At 44.9% G+C, this 19,599-nt stretch overlaps 1 long non-coding RNA gene across 1 annotated transcript; it reads right to left on the minus strand.

The window, feature by feature from the left end:
* Positions 1-6,082: 6,082 nt before the first annotated feature.
* Positions 6,083-13,229, minus strand: LOC109282608 (uncharacterized). Its single transcript, XR_002089636.2, has 2 exons — positions 11,739-13,229; positions 6,083-10,138 (listed from the first exon to the last, which is right to left on the minus strand). It is a non-coding gene; the product is annotated as an uncharacterized LOC109282608 (long non-coding RNA).
* Between the last annotated feature and the right edge of the window lie 6,370 nt (positions 13,230-19,599).

A 19,599-nucleotide genomic window follows, 5' to 3' on the forward strand; every position in this document is an offset into this window, starting at 1 on the left:
AGAAAGGTTGAACATCGCTGCCATAGACCTTCTAGTGGGCAGTCATCAGCATGTTGTAATTGGATCCCAAGTGTCTCTGAGTCAATTGGGCCTGGGCACAGAGAACAATATACTTTTGATACCAGACCCTGGTTCAAAAGGCTCAGAAAGATCACAACAGGTTAGTATGTATTTAACACAATGGATTTCTGTTTGAAATCTCTGGTTTATCTTGGGAATCATGTTTGCACACAGTGCTAACACTGTGTGGCACCCTGGCAAAGAATCACTGACTTAGATGAATGAAGGCAGGGAATGGAGTGGGAGTTACCTGTATAAACAAATTCCTAAATCACACAGGAGACTTAATTAATAATTTGATACCTTTGTACAAGTAGTACAAAAACAAAACAAAAAACCCCACAAATATGTTCTGGTATCTATAGAGCACTAATAATTTGCATCTCACATTTCCCAGCCAACTCACAAAGATCCTATGTCTATGGAATAAGGTGGCGTATGGCACTTGGATTTAAACTCTAGATCACTCACATCAGTACAAGGTATCACATACTCAAAAGTAAAAGGCAACTTAGCTGCTTGTAGTTGTTAAACTCCTCCCCCCACTCCCCAAACAGTGCTTTGCTTCAAACTCAGTGCACTCCCATACCAAGCCCAGTGTATGCCCTGAGGTTCATTAATTGGACCCAGCTTGCCCAACATCTGTATAGATCAGGCACTTTAGTGAGGCCTTTTTAGCACTTTTATCTAATAGCTGAGTGACTCCACTTATATCTGAAGTGCCAAAAAGCCCCACTGAAGCACCTGTTCTAGACAGACTCTGTTGACCTGGTTTGAAGCAACATGCTGCTTCTTCTAGTAAAGCACATTTATTTATTTTTAATGTCTGCAAGCAGCCCTTGGTGTCTTACTAATTGTCACTTTCAGAAAGAAGTCTATACTTCAGACAAAATAGAAGCATCTTAAAAAATAGAATTGCACCATACCAGTTACCAATACTACCCAGTTATTTCCATGTAGAAAAATAGAACTATAGAGTTCTTGGGTCAAGAATCAGAGCACTATTCCTACTTAACAGAATACAAAACACTAATAACTCATAGTGTATTCTATTTGTTTTTCAGAAATACTGAAAGATGGAAGGCTGTTTAATGCTAGACTCCATGATAGAACTTCCCAGGGATTTCAACCCAGTGTAACAAACAGGTACCTGTTTTACCTTTTGTGTCTCTCTATAACAGGGCCCTGCCCTGTTACTAGGAGTTTGGGGGAGTCTGAACAACCCCACACCCCAGAAGCACCTCTGCACACCCACCCCAGACCTAGGAGAACTCACCGGAGGCTGGGGAACCAGGTCCTGGGACATAATGAGCCCTGCAGCAACGGAGCTGACACAGGTGTGGGGAGCGAGAGAGGATTAGCCACTGAGCCCAGAGTAGGAAGGATAAAAGACACTGAGCTCAGAGCAGGGTTCTTCTCTGTTTGTTTGTTTGATCATTTGCTTTGCTGCACAAGCCTGCAAGCTCTGCAAAGTCTCTGAAAGATAAGAGGCAGCCAGGGGGTCAAGCCTGGAAGAACCACTAGAGAACAGCTAGGTGGTAACTTAAACAAATAACTTCCTTTGTTTGTTTTGCATCGCTAACAAGCCTGGGGTGGCCTCCAGGTATTATCCACTAGCCTGGCTGCAGAAGAGGCAAGGGCTCTGAACAGTGGGTCCTTGGCCAAAGCCAGCAGCAGAAGTAAAAGTGGTCAGCTCAACTAGCTTGATCAAACATACCCTGCGGTGATCTCCAGCATGTCCCAGACAAATGCCCATCCAGCCTCTTTTTGAAAACCTCCAATAAAGGAGATTCCACAACTTTCCTGAGCAGTTTCTTTCACCAACTATTCCGATATCTAACTAAGTCTGCTTTGCTTCAGTTTAAACCCATGTTTTGTGTTTAAACCTCTTCCTTGCCACAGAGGACAGGAATAACAGTTGCTTTCTCTCTTCTTTATAACAGCATTCCAAATATTTGGAAACTGCTATCAGGTTTGCCCCCTTTATCTCCTTTTCCTCAAATTAAACATGTGTAGTACACTAAGCCTTTCTCATCCAGCTTGCTTTCTAACCTCTTTATCATCTTCATTCAATTCCAGATCCTCACTAATTTGTCTATATCCTTCTAAGATTACAGAGCCCAGAACTGCACACAATACTCTACCTAACACATGGCCACTGCTGGGTAGAGCAGTACTGTTACCTCCCTTTGTCTTGTAATACTTCTGTTAATGTAGTACAGAACTGAACTTAGGTTTTTTGGGGACTGAGTCAGATTGCTGGTTCATGCTGAGTCAGTAATTCACCCAAACTCCTACATCCTTCTTAGAACTACTGCTTAGCCAATCATCTCTTATTTTGTATTTGTACACTTTGTCCATTTGGTTTTTTTGCCCTGGGCATAGCACCTGACATTGATCTTTGCTGAATTTCGTTTGGTTGTCCAGTATAGAATCATAGAAAATTAGGGTTGGAAAGGACTTCAGGAGGTCATCAAGTCCAGTGGTTTTCAACCTGTGGTACATGGGGCCCTGGGTATCTGCAACCTGTGTCTAAGGTGTCTATGAAAGATGATACTAATAATACTCCCAGAAAACTAAAGAAATAATACAATCAAGAAAAAAACAGAACAACATTAAAATGAGCAAGAAAAAAAGAAAAACAAAGTGCAAAATAATACAAAACAGAAAACATAAAAAACATGAAAAATGAGAAAACAAGAGAAAACAAGAGAAAAACACAACTTATAACTGCATATAGAAGAACACACAAAAGGACATAATAAATGAAAATGCAAGAAAAACATGAAAGAGAATAAACCTATAAAACATGAAAAGGTATTTAAACAGACAACAAAAAGGTAGAAAAATAACAAGATAAAATGCATACAAAACTAAATGGGAATTGACAAAAATAAAACATAACTCAAAACTAACAGTAAAAGAAAAATAGAAGAAATAAATGACACCCACAAAGATTTAGAGAATAATGAAGTACCTGGGGTTGGGGGGAATGCAAAAAGACACATCACACTACAAACAGTGATCGTCATGGGCGACTTCAATTACCTGGACATCTCTTGGGAGGAACACTCAGCCAAGTCAGATCGGTCACTTTCCTTTCTGACCTACATCAAAGAGCTTTTTTTGACTCAGGATGTACAAGGGCCAACCAGAGGTAATGCTCTTCTAGACTTGGTCCTGGCCAAAGGAGATGACTTGGTGACTGACTTAAACAGAGGGCAGCCTTGACGACAGTGACCATGAAACCATCATGTTCACCATCCATCGCAAGCCAGAATAACTAGATAGCAGGATTGAAGTTTTGGACTTCAAAAATGCAAATTTCAACAAGCTCAGGTCACTAGTGCTGTGGGACCAGGGACCAAAGGCAAAAGGAGTACGTGAAGAATGGTCATTTCTTTAGGGCACAATCCTTGAAGCGCAAAGGAAGTCCATTCCCATGTGGAGAAAAGGTAGCAAAAGGGCTGGGAAGCCCTTTTGGTTAACTATGGAAATCATGGTCCTCTTAAGAAAGAAGCATACAAACAATGGAAACTTAGCACATGCCCCAAGAAGGACTATACAACAATGGTCCACACTTGTAGGAAACAGATTAGAAGAGCTAAGGTGGCAATTTAACTAAAATTTGTAATAGGGATCAAGGGCAACAAGAAGTCCTTCTTTAGGTACGTAGGGAACAGGAGGAAAATGAATGGGAGTGTGGGGCCACTGCTCAGCAACTCAGGACAGCTGGTTACCGGTGCTCAGGAGAAAACTGAACTCCTGAATGACTACTTTGCTTTGGTCTTTCACAGGACCAAAGGGAAAAACATGCGGGATAGGGTACAGAAGGAGCAGGGTAGGAATGACCACCTTCCTACTATTGCTGTAAAACTGGTGTGTGACCAATTAAAAAAATTAGGCATATATAAATCAGCAGGCCTGAATGAACTTCATCTGATGGTGCTGAAGGAGCTGGCCGAAGTCAACGCGGAACCCCTGGCAAAGCTCTTCCAAAACTTGTGGTGCTCTAGAGAGGTCCCTGAGGACTGGAAAAGGGCCAATGTTTTGCGCATCTTCAAGAAGGTGAAGAGGGAGGAGCCAGGTGAATTAGCCTAACTTCTATCCCAGGGAAAATCCTGGAAAAATTCATTAAGGTGGGATAGACTTGCAGAAGGTAGGATTCTGAACAACAGCCAGCATGGTTTCATCGTGGGCAGGTCTTGTCTTACCAACCTCATCTCCTTGTATGATCAGGTAACTTGCCACCTGGATAAGAGAGAGGAGGTTGACATTGTATGCCTTGACTTCCAAAAAGCTTTTGATCTGGTATCCCATGATGTTCTCATAAGAAAATGAGAAGATAGTGGACTTAACTGCGAGACAGTCAGGTGGGTATGAAGCTGGCTACGGGGTAGGATGAAGAGAGTTCTACTGAATGGATCTGTGTAATCTTGGCAAGAAGTGGCCAGCGGTGTCCCTCAGGGGTTGGTGCTTGGTCCAGTGCTTTTTAATATCTTCATCAATGATTTGGATGTTGGGGTGAAGAGCTCACTGGCCAAGTTTGTGGAAGACACCAAGTTATGGGGGAGCATGATCATGCTCAAAGATAGGCTGCAGATACAGGTGGACCTAGAAAGGCTGGCAAGTTGGGCAGATCAGAACCAGATGAGGTTTAACATTGAGAAATGTAAAGCGCTCCACCTGGCAATGAACAATCCCCTGCACACCTACAGGCTTGACAATGCCAATCTGACTAGCACTACGAATGAAAGAGACCTGTGGGTAATAATTGACCACAGTATGAACATGAGCCAGCAGTGCGACACTGTAGCCAGCAGGGCAAATAATACTCTGCTGTGCATCAATTGATGCATCTCCAGCAAAACCAAGGAAGTGATTCTTCCACTCTGCTTGGCATTGGTGAGACTGCAGATGCAGTACTGCATCCAGTTCTGGGCACTGCACTTCAACAAGGATGTGGAAAAACTCACAAGAGTCCAGAGAAGGGCCATCCATATGACCAGAGACTTGTATGGCAAGGCATGTGAGGTAAGGCTGAGGGACCTGGCACTCTTCAGCCTGAAGAAATGAAGGCTGAGAGGGGACTTGGTAGCAGCTTACCACTACATCAGGGGCATACCCCAAGGGCTTGGTGAACAACTGTTCACCTGGGCACTCTTGGGGAAAATCAGGAACAATGGTCACAAACTCCTGGAAGACCGTTTCAGGCTCAACTCTAGGACAAACTTCTTCACAGCTAGGGTGTCCAGACTGTAGAATAAGTTCCTGCCAGAGATGGTGCAATCACCTACTCTGGAAATCTTCAAGAGGAGACTGGGTGGTCACATTGCTGGGGTCACTTGGCCCCTGTTGTCTTTCCTGCTTGGTGCAGGGGACTGACCCCAATGATCTTCGAAGGTCCCTTCCAGCCTGCATTCTATGAATCTATGAACCTATGAATGAAGAAAAATCACAGAAAAACACATAAATAACCCATATGAAAAAGAAAAGAAACTGAAAAAATGGAACCAAACACATGCACACATGGAAAACAAAAAGAAAATTAAGAAAACAAATCATATGGAAGGGACAAAAAAAACCTAACAAAGCACCAGAAATTCACTCAAAATCTCTTGGAAAACAAATAAAAAATGAAAAAAGGGAAAATCGTGAGGAAAAACATAGACATGAAGAAACATGAGGAAAATATATATAATAAATATGAGGAAACATGGAAAAATTTAAGTGCACACCCATGGAGGTGCAGACAGCATCTCTGCAGTCCTTTTTCTCATCATGCCAAAGCAGGAAAGTGTAGAATCTCCACCACTGGATGATCCCCACCCAGCTTTCCCTTGCTACTGCTTTTGTCTAGGTTTTGTTTGTTTGTTTGTTTATAATGATAATATTCATTAATTTTCATATTATAACAATAAAATAAAATCCACAAAAACAATAAAATATGAACTAATAAGTAAAATACAATAAGAAAATAAGAAAATAATAAGAAAATAAAACAAAAGTATTACAAAATAGATAATTAAACATACATACTATAAATTTAATAAAGACTAGGGGAAGATGAGAGCTTGACAACCAACTAACAAATATACATATATATTTCAAGGATACCAAGACACAAACAAATCAACTTATAAACTTAATAGATGATTCATATTGCATCATACTGCTTCATATTGAGTCCAGTATCTTTTTCATTAATGCACTGTGCATAAGTTCTTTTAACCATTCTGGGAATGAAGGTACGCTGGGAATTTTCCATTTCTTTAAAATTACTCGTTTAATCATCAAAAATATTATAGCTAGCCATGTGTACAGACAATGGTAATGAATCTATAATCCCCAATATGTATAAATCTGGTGATGGTACCATGTTAATTTTAAGTGTCTTAGAAAGTGCTGCGCAAATGCTAAGCCAAAAACTAGTACTTTTAGGACAAAATAAAAAATATGACTAAGAGACCCAACATGGTTTCCACATCTCCAGCAGTAGTCATTTGAGGTAAGTACTGCTTTAAGGAACCATTTTATTGGGAGTCCAATAAAATCCATTTAATATCTTTTTCTGAAAAAATCTTAAAAGCAATGAATTAGATGCTTTACAAAGTGATTTCCAGATACTATAACATTTCTCAACTGTTAACAATATCTCTTGTCAAAATGTCTAAGGAACCCCAGCTTACAGTGGGATATACTGAAAATTTTGTTTATTTCCTTCTGCCTGGCCAAGTAAGAGTTGACCACCCAGTGAATGAAACGGACCTCCCTTCCACCCAGTTTCTGTTGACACCTAGTGACAACTCCTTTAATGTATTTATTACTTAAAGCAGACATCCTACCAAAGTATTCTAATGTGCACAGTTGTTGCACTGTCTGATGGGGATGCATCCAGACGAGCACGGATGTGCAATATGTGGTGCTGCAGCCCCATCTGTAGCACCACACACCACACATGCAAGCACTCCCTGCTCTGCTACTTTGCAGCGCACATGGCTACTGGCTGCAGCTCTCCCAGGACCCCAAGTAAAGCTGCTGGGGCCAGCACCTGCCCAGCTGGGGTAATCTGCTGCACACTGGAGTGTGGCATAGGTGTTCCCTGGGGACAAGTTCCAGCGATACAAGGTGTGCTGCTGCTACTTGTCCACAGGGAAACGCACATGCCTGCTCATGGGGATGCACCCAGGGAGGGCAAGGGATGAAGAATCTTTGATTTCACTGAAGGCAGAATTTGTTCCAATGTTCCTGTGTAGATGAGATTTAAGATCAGACTCAAATATTAACATTATCTAAAGTTCATAATAAATAACATCATCAACATACAAAGATGATTGCAAACAGGTTTGTAACCCAATCACATTCTCACTCTCCTTCCACCACTCTAGGCAAAGCAACTATGCGGTTAAGACCATAGTTCAAAGACTTCTATATAAATTCTTTTTTTTTAATTAAAAAACAACTCGAAAGGGGAAAATACATACTTTCCCCATCTTTTGCCCTTGAAAAGTTCAAGGGTGTAAGGGAATGTGTCCTTTCATTGGTCTCCAAGTATTACTCAAATATTTCCTTCTCAAATATTTTTCATTTTTTTAATCAGTGAGGAAGAAAGTTAAGTATGATTATCCCAAATGTTGCTCCCTAATGGGTGATTGCTTTTGTCCTAGAGGCCCCTCAGAAGGCACCAACACCAAAAGTAGGAAAGGAGGGAGACCCACACCACCATATCCTGTCTGACCCAGGCTGCTCTTTTATCTCTCCCTGTTCTAGCTCCAAGGCATATGACTTCTGATCCCCTCCATCTGGAGGCAAGCTAACCTGGCACAGCAGAAGTTTCCCCCATTTCAAAGACCAGCTCCCCCATTAACAGATCCCAAGGGAATTAGACCACCAGCTCCCTAATTCTTTAAGGAACTTTGTGCCCCAAGTCCAGCACATCTCTCCCATTCTGTGCTCCTTCCTACTCCTGTGTCTCTTCAGAAAAGTGAGGGTCCTGATCTCCTTTGGGATCTGTGTAGAACCCAGTACAGGGGAAATCCTGAGCTCAGCCAGGGTGCAAGCAGCACTGTGCATTAGTGCCAAGCACTGGGCATACCCATTCTCCATTTCTCAGCACTGTGTCAATGTTTGTGCTTGTGCCAGGCACTCGGACTATCTGTTCTCAGCTGCACACCTCAATCTCAGTAGTGTGTGTCAGTTCCAGCCACCGTACATGCCCATTCTCAACTCCAAACCCTGTCTCAGTGCTGTGTGCTTATGACAGCTCCTAACTCCTGCATGCAGCTCCTAACTTCTGCAACAGCACCGCTGTTCTGATTCTGAAACATGTCTGCCCTCAGGTACACTCTACTCTCTCAGCACAGCATGTTTGTGCCAATTAGTGACCAAATATGTCCGTTCCTAGATCCCCACCCCTATGTCAGTACCGTGTTTCTATTTTATATGGGGAGAGGGGGGCACCATGCTTTATGGAGGAGGAATGTACTGTAATGTGAACTGCAATGTGAAATACAACTCCTAGAAGTCCCCAGGGAACTGGAGGAAGTGGAAGCTAGGAGCAGCCAGAAGAGAAGGATGTGATGGAGAGATCCCAGACAGATGGCAGTGGGATGTGGCTGAGCTGTGGTACGTGCTAGCAGGAATTGGCTAGTGTAATCTGGGAACACCCAAGGGTGTGCCTGTCCTCAATTGGAAGGGATAGATGAGACAGACAACAGTGCTGTAAGAGGGACACTGGTGATATGAGCGTGGGTCCCTCTTTCCTCTATACAGTCAACTCCATGCCAATGCTCTTAACTATTTATAGTTTATGGAATTATAATATACCTAAACATAAAACTAAATATCATATACATATGTTTACACAGTGAACATTTACCAATAACCCAGGTCAAACCCTAGATAACACTGTGGGAAAATCACTCCTAACCACAACAGAGAAAACAATATACCCACAAAATAAAATCAGAAATTACTTTGTTCTATGATACCACTGCTTACCCATCACAACCAAATAATTGCAGCAACATCAATGCAATGCAACATCATAATACAACATCTCAATTACAAAATATAAGGCGCAGACACAAACATTCTTAATAACATTATTCCTTAATCTATATATCCCTGCTCAGAGTGGGTGGTGTTCAGGAAGCACCATGGGCCCCCTCACTTCAGGCCCTTGCCTGGGCAGGGGACTGCTCACCCAGCCTCTTTCTCTGGGTTGCCTGCCCCAAGTGACCTTCCCCAGTGAGACCCAAGGGCACAATGACTCACGCTCCCTCAGGTGGTGGTGGTGGTCAGGATGCAGCTCAATGGGTCTCCTCTGTGCAACCACTGAAGTGCCTCTCCAGGCCTTCCTGCACTGCCAGGCTTCTCCCACCCTGTGCCCTGCTCTGGGCACCGAGGACTTGCCTCCTCTCAGCTGCTGTGCTGTCACTGCTTCTGGCTCCAGCCTCTCTAGCTTGTCTTTCACCACCTCTACATTGTCTGTTGGCAGGTGATCATCTTTCTATGACTATTCTGTGTCATATTTGCAATTGGCAGGCTGTCACTCTTAGACTGGTGGAATACAGATACAAAGTACTCATTCAGCAGTTCAGTTTTCACCTTGGTGTTGGTGATCAGATGTCCAGATGCATTGAGCAGTGGTCCCACGTTTCCACTGGTTTTTCTCCTATTACCTACATACTTATAGAAGAACTTTTTATTGTCCTTGATTTCAGTTGCTAACCTGAATTTGGTCACTGCCTTTGCTTTTCTAATCAGCCCCCTACAGGTGTGGGCCAATCTTATGTAGATCTCCTTGGGGCCCTATTCCTAGCGTCCATTGTTGGTAAGTCTCCCTTTTCTTTTTTAGAAGATCTGCAACTTCCCTATTGAGCCAAGATGGCCTGCCAGCCCCAGTGCCACCTTTTTTGTGTACATGCCATTATGGTATTCTGTGGAGGACAGTCCATCCCATTCTCATGTGTTCTTACATTTTTCTTGCTTTTGCACTGCTGCTGCCCATGGAGTAGGGCTGAGGTGCCCACAGTGAAGCCCAGATCTTTCTTCCAATATAGTCCAGTTGAAAACCCTATAATATATATAAGGAGTTAAAGTTATTTCTTTTGAAGTGCAGTGCTTCTGCCCTATCAATACTAAGTTCTATTTGCTATCATGGGGTGCCTATACATGAGGAATGAGGCTGCTCTGATGCACTGTAATTATAGCACATCTGAGCAAACTCAATTAATCGAGTCTGTTGGAGCATGGTAATTACTGTGCTCCAGCAGCCCCCAGCATCTCATGTATCAGTGTCCCTGCACTTCAAAATGGCAGTGGGGGTGCTTTAACTAAAGCTTATTCTATAAGCTTTAGCTAAAATCCTCCCACCACCATTTTGAAGTGCACGGACACTGATACATGAGACACTCCAGAAGCTGTAATTAGAGCGGCTCTCACAGCCTCCCCTCCCCTTCCCTTCCCTGACTCCCTGAGCATGTATATAAATGTCCATGGTGCCCTTTCAGCTAGCAAAGTTATAAATGCTCTGAGTTCTTCACAAGATACTGTCTCAGAAGTGTCACTTCTTCCTCTTCCGCCTGAGTTTGCTTAGGTGGCTTTTCCCCTTAGGAATCTCTCTGCATGACGCAATGATTATTACTTGGGTGGTTATTAGGGATGTGCAAAACGGGCCCTATTCAATTTGGATTTGGATTCAGCCCGAATCAGGGACAGTGATTTGATTTGTTGATTCAGATCACTGTCCCTGATTCGATTCAGCTAAATCCAGATCTGAAGATTTGATGCTGATTCAGAGAATCAGCAATTCAGACATAGACACAGTTTTAAATGTTTTTTCTACATACGTAGAGGTACCAGGCACAGCTCATGAATACTGCAATGCTGGGGCGGATAGAGCATCCCACAGGAGCATGGGTGGGGGGCCCTCGCGTGCTTGGCAGTGAACCCAGAAGTGGACCAGAAGTACTTCCGGTCTACTTCCAGGTCCGCTGGGGAGTGCACTGGGGGGCTCCCCTGCGCCCTCCCGGCTTAGCGATTGGCTGGCCCCTGAAGACACAGGAGGCACCAGTCGCCAAGCCAGAGGGGGTGCGGGGGTGTACGATCTCTGGCAGACTCAGAAGTGGACCAGCAGTGCTTCTGGTCCACTTCCAGGTCTGCTGCTAAGCATACTGGGGAGCCCCCTGAGCTTCTGTGGACACTCCATGTACCCCACCATCACAGTATTCATGAGCCACCTGGTACCTTGAGGTATGTAGAAAAAACATTTAAAGTTGTATCTATGTCCAGATCACCAAAGCTTTCTGAATCGATTTGGAAGGTTCCGATTAGATTTGGAGAGATTAAAGGATCCTCTAATTTGATTCGGATTCAGAGATTCAGCCACTGCCAAATCTAATCGGGGAGCAAAGCTTCACAAATCCCTAGTGTTTATCTGGAGAATGTTTAGGATCCTGCCCACTTCCACCAGGGACTCCACTAGGTCCATTGTATTCACAGTCAATATATAAATATTCAAGCCTGAAGGTTACCTGAAACAAAAGTCTGAGAAAGGGGAACTGCTTTGTGATTCTCACTGAGATGCTGACTCCAAAACTTAGACTTCCAAGTGTCCTGGATAACACCACCTCAAAACAGCTCTGTGTGCACTCTGAGGAGTAGAGTGTACTGACCTGAGATACATTTCATCTGCTGGACTATGTGCTGGGTGTGGCAGGCAATGTTTTGATACTGTCCCTGTGTCCCTGGAGCTAGGCAGGCTGATACAGGCAGAGAGACTGTGTGGAGACAGTCTAAAGGCGAGTCTTCCCAAATCCAGGAATGGAAAGCCTTATGGAACAGATAAACATACAGCTATTTTTAAGCTATGTTTTCTGTGAAATGTTTCCCTTCTAAATAAATTAAAATTTGTTGATCACTGATTATTACTACTCTCATTGCCCAGAAAGGAACAGAACTGCCTGGTCTCAGCCTAAGTCAGAGCAACTGATGTAGTTGCAGTTACTGTTAAAGCCTAGAGCCTGGTTTGCAAGCATATATGGCATTGCTGTCTTTGTTGCGTAACACTGTGGGATGTAGTCATCCTCGAACCAGATGGGACCCTGGACTACAAATAGATCAGGGAATGGGAGGCAACAGGCTTTGGTTCCTGCACTATGGAATCTTTAAAGAAAAGGATATTTTCACTGAAGAACCTGTGTCTGAATAAGCTGCCACTACAAAAGAGATTCATTTGTCTATGAAAAAATCTTTAGGAGTGACAGAACATCTGGAAGAATGCAATGTATTAGAGTCTAACAAGCAACATTTCTGCTAGGGTTAGTGAAATATCATCACTGGTGGTATGTTCTCTGCTCTTTATGCAACATATGTTTACCATGAAGGAACTACATTGGCCAGGTGAGGTCCATCTAACTGTGTTTGTTAAACAAGTACAATACGAAATGTCTAGCAGTATACATCGGGGTGGGCAAAATATAGCCCATGGGCTGAATCCAGCCCACCAGGTCATTCTATTGGCCCATGGGGCTTCTAAAAAATTTAGAAAAGTAATATTTATCTGCTCCTGGCTACCTGTCAAAGATGACAGGGGCAGTAGGACCCAGGGGGAGCTGGTGGCAGGACCCAACAGCAAGACTCACTTATTCCCCCTTACCCCAACTGGAAGCCCCTGCCTAGTAGAGGCTTCTGGCCTGGGACTGTGGGGCTGTTCCTGCCTCCCTGCACCAGAGGGAAATTCAGATAAGAAGGAGCAGGGGAGGGAGGCAGGGAGGTCTGTGAGTGATCACCCCAGTCCTCAGGGCCGTGCCAGTTCCTGCTGAGTTCTGTGGTCATGGCCATGCAGCTGGGAACCATGTGGTGCTGGAGTGCTGTGGCAGTAGGCAGGAAAGTGGGGAAAGTGGCAGCAGGGGTTGGAGGGGGAGTGGGAGCGAGCAGGTACATGGGAGTGCAGCAATAGTTGGGCGAGAGCGTGGGGCCACACCGGTGTCCCAGGGCCAGTGCCAGCGGGGCCCAAAGTGGGGCAGCAGGAGCGTGGGGCATAGGCTGTCAGGGGTCTATGGAGCTGGGCTAGGCTGCACCAGCAGGGACAGAGGGGAGCCAGTCTGGCCCAATTGAGCCCCTGCTGGCCAGGACCCTATGCTCCTTCTGCTCTGCTGTCAGCCCTGCTGACATTGGCCCCAGGACATCAGTGCAGGCCCTGAACTCCTGCCCAGCTGTCACTGCGCTCCCACATGCCCACTCACTCCCACTCCCATTGCCTGCTGCCACTTTCAGAGCTTCCCTGCCTGCCGACTGGCCACTCCTGCACCATGTGGCTCCTGGCTGCATGGCCAGACCAGGGGAGCATGGGGCCTGTGCTGGTAACCAGGGCCCAGGAACAGGGAAGGGGGTATGTGCATGCATCCATGCAATGAGGGAGGGAGGGAGAGAGGGGGGAGTGTGTGTGTGTGTGTGTGTGTGTGTGTGTGTGTGTTCGTAGGGCAAGTCCCACATGCAGACTCCACCATATATGTATGCCCCCCCCTTGCACTGCCATACATGCAGACCCCACACCCCTTCACACACCCCAGTCACCCTCCCCCACCACAAACAGCCCCCCCACAAACTCCATACTCACTCACACCCCACATATCTGCACACATACTCGCATGCTCCCACACCCTTCATAGTTGGCTAGACAACTATGAAAATGTGTCAGGAAAGGATGCCAAAACTTTAGTTTGGAAAGAAGCAAACAAGTCTGGAGTAAAGAAGGAAAGTGAATCTGTGAATTGCCATCATGAAGAGGCTGGCTACTCTGGAAGTGTGGCTTCCCCATTACAGGTCTTTTCAACATGGAAGGGAGGCTTACACCAAATAGAAGGGAGGGGCCATCACCAAGGACGATTATACCTCCATTGTTCAAGATTGTAGGGAGGCTGTTAGGAAGGCCAAGGCAGAGATGGAACTGGGACTAGCGACCCAGATTAAAGATAACAAGAAGTCCTTTTTTAAATACATAGGGGGTAAAAAGAAGGTACCAGGTAACGTGCGGCCTCTGCAGGACACGCTAGGAAATCTGGTGGTCACACCAGACGACAAAGCTAACCTCTTTAACAATTTCTTTGCCTCCATTTTTCTGATCAGGAACCAGACCATCCTCCCCCCTGGGATCCCTGACGGACCCAGGGGAGGCGCAGCCAGGCCCAGGGTCAGTGAGGACCTAGTCAGGGAACTTCTGGTGGGACTAAATGTGTTCAAATCAGCAGGCCCTGATGATCTCCACTCCAGAGTGCTGAGGGAATTAGCAGAGGTCATAGCAGGACCCCGGCACACCTTTACGAGTGCTCGTGGTGCTCTGGCAAGGTGCCAGAGGACTGGAAAAGGGCCAATGTGGTCCCCATTTTCAAAAAAGGGAGGAAGGAGGACTCAGGAAACTATAGGCCCGTTAGTTTTACCTTGGTCCTGGGAAAGCTCTTTGAGAAAATTATCCAGGAGCACATCTGCGAGGGACCAGCAGGGGAGATTATGCTTAGGGGCAACCAACATGGGTTCATTTGAGGCAGGTCCTGTCAGACCAGCCTGGTGGCCTTCTATGACCAGGTCACAAAATCCTTGGGTGCAGGTGTCGCGGTGGATATAGTCTCTCTGGACTTTAGGAAGGCCTTCGACACTGTCTCTCACCCCATTCTCATTAAAAAATTAGGCGACTGTGGTGTTGATGCCTACACAGTCAGATGGGTTACAAATTGGCTGGAGAGCCACACCCAGAGAGTGATGGTGGATGGGTCATTTTCGACCTGGAGGGATGTGGGCAGTGGGGTTCCCCAGGGCTTGGTCCTCAGGCCCGCACTGTTCAACATCTTCATCAGCGACTTGGACAAGGGGGTGAAAAGCACCTTGTTCAAATTTGTGCATGACACTAAGATATGGGGAGAAGTGGGCATGCTAGAGGAGAGGGACAGGCTGCAATTAGATCTGGACAGGTTACAGGGGTGGGCGGATGAGAACAGGATGGGTTTCAATACTGACAAGTGCAAGGTATTGCACCTGGGGAGGAAGAACCAGCAGCATACCTACAGGCTTGGGAACTCCCTTCTCTTCAGCACAAAGGCAGAAAAGGGTCTTGGAGTCATTATTGATTCCAAGATGAACATGGGCCGCCAATGTGAGGATGCGATCAGGAAGGCTAACCATACCTTGTCATGCATCCACAGATGCAACATGAGCAGGCCCAAGGAGGTGATCCTCCCCCTCTATGCGACACTGGTCAGGCCGCAGTTGGAGTACTGTGTCCAGTTCTGGGTGCCGCACTTCAGGAGGGACAACATGGAGAGGGTCCAGAGGAGGGCCACTTGCATGATCGGGGGCAGCAAGGCAGGCCCTACGAGTGGAGGCTACGGGACCTGAACCTGATCAGCTTCTACAAGAGAAGGCTGAGAGGAGATCTGGTGGCCATCTATGAACTGGCCAAGGGGGACCAGCAGGCAATGAGAGAATCCCTGTTTCCCTGAGCACTACCAGAAATAACAAGGAATAATGGCCATAAATTGACTGAGAGTAGATTCACGCTAGATATCAGGAGGCACTACTTCACAGTCAGGGTGGCTAGGATCTGGAACCAACTTCCAAGGGAAGTGGTGCTCGCTTCTACCCTGGAGGTCTTCAAAAGAAGGCTAGATAATCACCTACCCAGGGTCGTTTGACCCCAGCATTCTTTCCTGCCATGGCAGGGGGTCGGACTTGGTGAGCTGCTCAGGTCCCTTCCAACCCTGTCAAATATGAAACTATGAAACATGGAGGTATACGCTGAGTATACAGCTTGTCCAGCTTGTCATCCCTCCCATATTGTGAGTAGGCAATCCCTCTCAGTCTGGATGTTTTCCATCTGCACTGGACATAGCCCGGTGGGCTCTGATTCTCTGGCACTCTCATGCATATATCTATATTTATCTATATATATAGATATAGTGGTGTTTCATTTTAATCATGGAAAAATGTGGATTTGTGGTTCCTTTTTTTACTGAAAATTGGGGATTTTTTTTTTTAATTATAGAAAACTGAAGTACTGTTTCCAGTTCTTTTTCCAGATAGCAAGACCCAAGTCATCTCCCTGGTATTCCCTGGTAGTACTCAAGAATGACTTTGATATTACCCAAACTCCACTAAGAACAACCCTGACATGACCCAAACTCCACTAAAGGAAAAAACCACAAATCCACCTTTTTCCATGATTAAAATGAAACACCACTATCTATATATATATCTATATCTAGATCTCTCTCTATATATAGCTAGATATATCTATATACAGTAAAAGCTCTGTTATCCAGCATCCCCCGGGAATGGGGGATGCCGGTTAATCAAATATTCTGGTTAATCAAATGTGCACCATCTGGTGCACTCCCCGGCATCAGTGTGCTGGGGGACAGGGAGAAGGGCCCAGCGCAGGCTGCTTTGCCCTGGGCTGTGGGCCGAAGAAGTGGCAAGAACTCTGCTCACGGCGGTGGTGAAACCTGAAAGTGGTACTTCCGGTTTCACTTTTGCCGCGTACCTTGAGTGCCGGTTAATAGAGTATTCTGGCTAATGAAGTGCTGGTTAACACAGCTTTTGCTGTATATATATAAATAATATATAGATACATATCTATATATATAGTGGTGTTCCATTTCAATCATGGAAAAATGTGGATTTGTGGTTCCTTTTTTTAACTGAAAATTGGGGATTTTTTTTTTTTTTTAATCAGAGAAAACTAGAGTAATGTGTCCAGTTCTGGATGCCACAATTCAAGTGGGATGCAGACAACCTGGAAGAGGGTCTAGAGATGAGCCACTCATCTGATTAGAGGCCTGCAGGGAAGGTCCTACAAGGAAAGGCTAAGGGATCTCAATCTTTTCAGCCTCTCCAAAATAAGGCTGAGAAGGGACCTTGTGGGGGCGTACAAATTCATAAGGGAAGAGCAACATGAAGTAGGCGATGATCTGTTTACCAGGGCACCCCCTGGAACAACAAGGAACAATGGCCATAAGCTACTGGAGAGTAGGTTTAGACTGGACATTAGAAAAAAGTTCTTCATGGTCAGGGTTGCCAGGATCTGGAATGGGCTTCCAAGGGAGGTGGTGCTTGCCCCATCCTTGGGGGTCTTCAAGAGGACACTGGACAGGCACCTGGCTGGGTTCACATGACCCCAGGTTTGATGACCCTTTTTCTTGCCTGCTGGGGCAGGGGGTCAGACTAGATGGCCCACTGAGGTCCCTTCCAACTCTAGAATCTATGAAAACCAGGATCCCTGGTGATAAGGTTGGGTACATCACCACTGCCAACTCTCCACTGCTCACAAAGGCATATGCTCATTCCTTTATGCTGCTATCTGGTGACCAGTTATGGCCAGCACCAGTCCACAGCACTTGCCCATTCCATGGCATATGACCCAGCACCATTTTCAGGGACACTAACTGATACCTGTTCAGACACCTGTTAAGACCAGTTTGGATGCCACAATATCCACTCCAGCATCATTCACCTCATCTGCCAGGAGTGCCAACAGCTACAGCCAGGAAGAGGTGCTTGACCTGATCTCTATTTAGGGTGATGCAGAAAGCTAGAGGAAACTCCACTCAAGATACCATGACCAGACCATGTATGAACAGTCCCTTGCCCTAATCACCTCCTGCATCTCACAGTGGTTTGGTAGTGTCACTGGGGCTTCATTGTGTATTATGTATCTGTTCCGGGAATGCTCCAGGACCATGTAGGACCATGGTTGTTCCCAGGCTCATGGCATGTATACCTGCCAGCATCACAGGTTCCCTGAAAAGTATCTCATGAAGCTGGCTGTTTTGGAGTCTTCTTCACTTCCAGTTTTCCAGGACAGATCTGGCTCATGTACATGGCCCAAAGAAAGAACAGAATGTCCAGCATTCTTTGGGCCCCCAGTCTAGTGCATCTTGTACACTGTGGTTTTCATGACCTTCTCCCATCTGGAGACCCAGAAGATGCACATGGCCCTCCAGACTGTACAGATGGTTTGCCATGAAGGCAGGAAGACCAGTGTAGTGTACAGAAGCACCAGTAGCAATGCTGCCCTCATGAATGCCACATGCCCCCTATTGACAGGCAGAATGTGTTCCACAGTCCAGATTTCTGTTTGGACAAAACCTCTTTGGGGCAGGGATCATCCACTACTTGGGTATGTATTGGCCTTTACACACTCACATGCTACATGTAATTATAAATAGAATGGCATGGTGTGCCTTATGCACACATATACAACATCCCAGAATAGCTGCTTCCTTTTCCTCTTGGGATTACAGTTCAGAAGAAGTAACACAAGGATTACATATGTTATGGTAGCCTATGGAATTATACATATCATTTACAATATCACTAAAAAAATGGGTAGATAAAAAGCAACATAACTGGGTGAGGTGTTCTCCAAGACCTGGCATCCGAAATGCAAGTTAAGGGAATTGGACAAAGCCTGTATGACTGTAACCATCCCTGAATTGCCTATTATATCATTAGTCAGAAGGTGGGACAGGGTGGTACCTTAGAGAGAAAGTAGTTCATAGATGCATGAGTTTTTGTAGGCATCAGCCTACTTTGTCAGATACTATCATTAGACATTTCTCTAGACAATAACTTTATCTATAAACACTATATCAGATATTATTTAATAGAAGTAATTGAATTCTGAACTGATGGGTACAAGGAAGAAACTTTCCTTGCTCTGCAGTTCTCTTCCACAGGGGTCCTCCAGACTTCCTGCCTAGCATCTGGGTATTTGCTCGTGTCAGAAGCAGGATGTTCAAGTAGATTGGCAACCTGTGTGACTCTTCTTCCTGAACTGCCATGCATAAACATAACTTACATAAATATGGCTCATTTGTTTTTAAGGTGGCTTGTTAAATACAGTTTTCAAAACGAGCCAGTCATTTTATTAATATTTTGTTGAAACAGTATTCTGGAAGTTTTCTAAATTATGTTGTTTCTCTTTCCTTGGCCACTAGGTGGTACTGCTGCCTTTATAAAAGTTAAGTTATTGGCCTGGCGAAGAGACAACATAATTTTTTGACTGATTTTTATTTAAGATTTTTATAGACTTTCTTATGTAATTCTCTGTCTTGTCTCTCACAACTGATTTAATCATCAACAACAACAAAAGCTGATAGAGAGTTAAGAGTGCAAAGACAGTTCCATTAGTAGAAGCAGCAGCTAAAAGGGATTTGGATCAAATTAAAAATACAGATGTAACCTGAGAGATGCAAAACCAGCTAGGGTACGTACTTCTTCTCCAACAGGAGTTATATTACTAAATATAAAGATTATCCTTGAAAACCATTAGTAGAGGGTAGTCAAGATTATGGAAAAGAGCTAGTTAAGGCTGTTTGTGGATCTTTTCATGGCCACCATATAGAAAGTCTCTAATTTGGAACAAAAGAAAAATGAGAAAGTATCACCCTCTTCAAGGGGGAAAGGCAATAATTATTGCGTAAACAGTTTAAGTGTGGCAATTAAACAGTTCCCATACCCAACTGAAGTATAAAGCTAGCT

This window comes from Alligator mississippiensis, chromosome 5 (genome assembly GCF_030867095.1).
Source record: "Alligator mississippiensis isolate rAllMis1 chromosome 5, rAllMis1, whole genome shotgun sequence".
In the NCBI taxonomy this organism is placed as follows: Eukaryota; Metazoa; Chordata; order Crocodylia; family Alligatoridae; genus Alligator; species Alligator mississippiensis.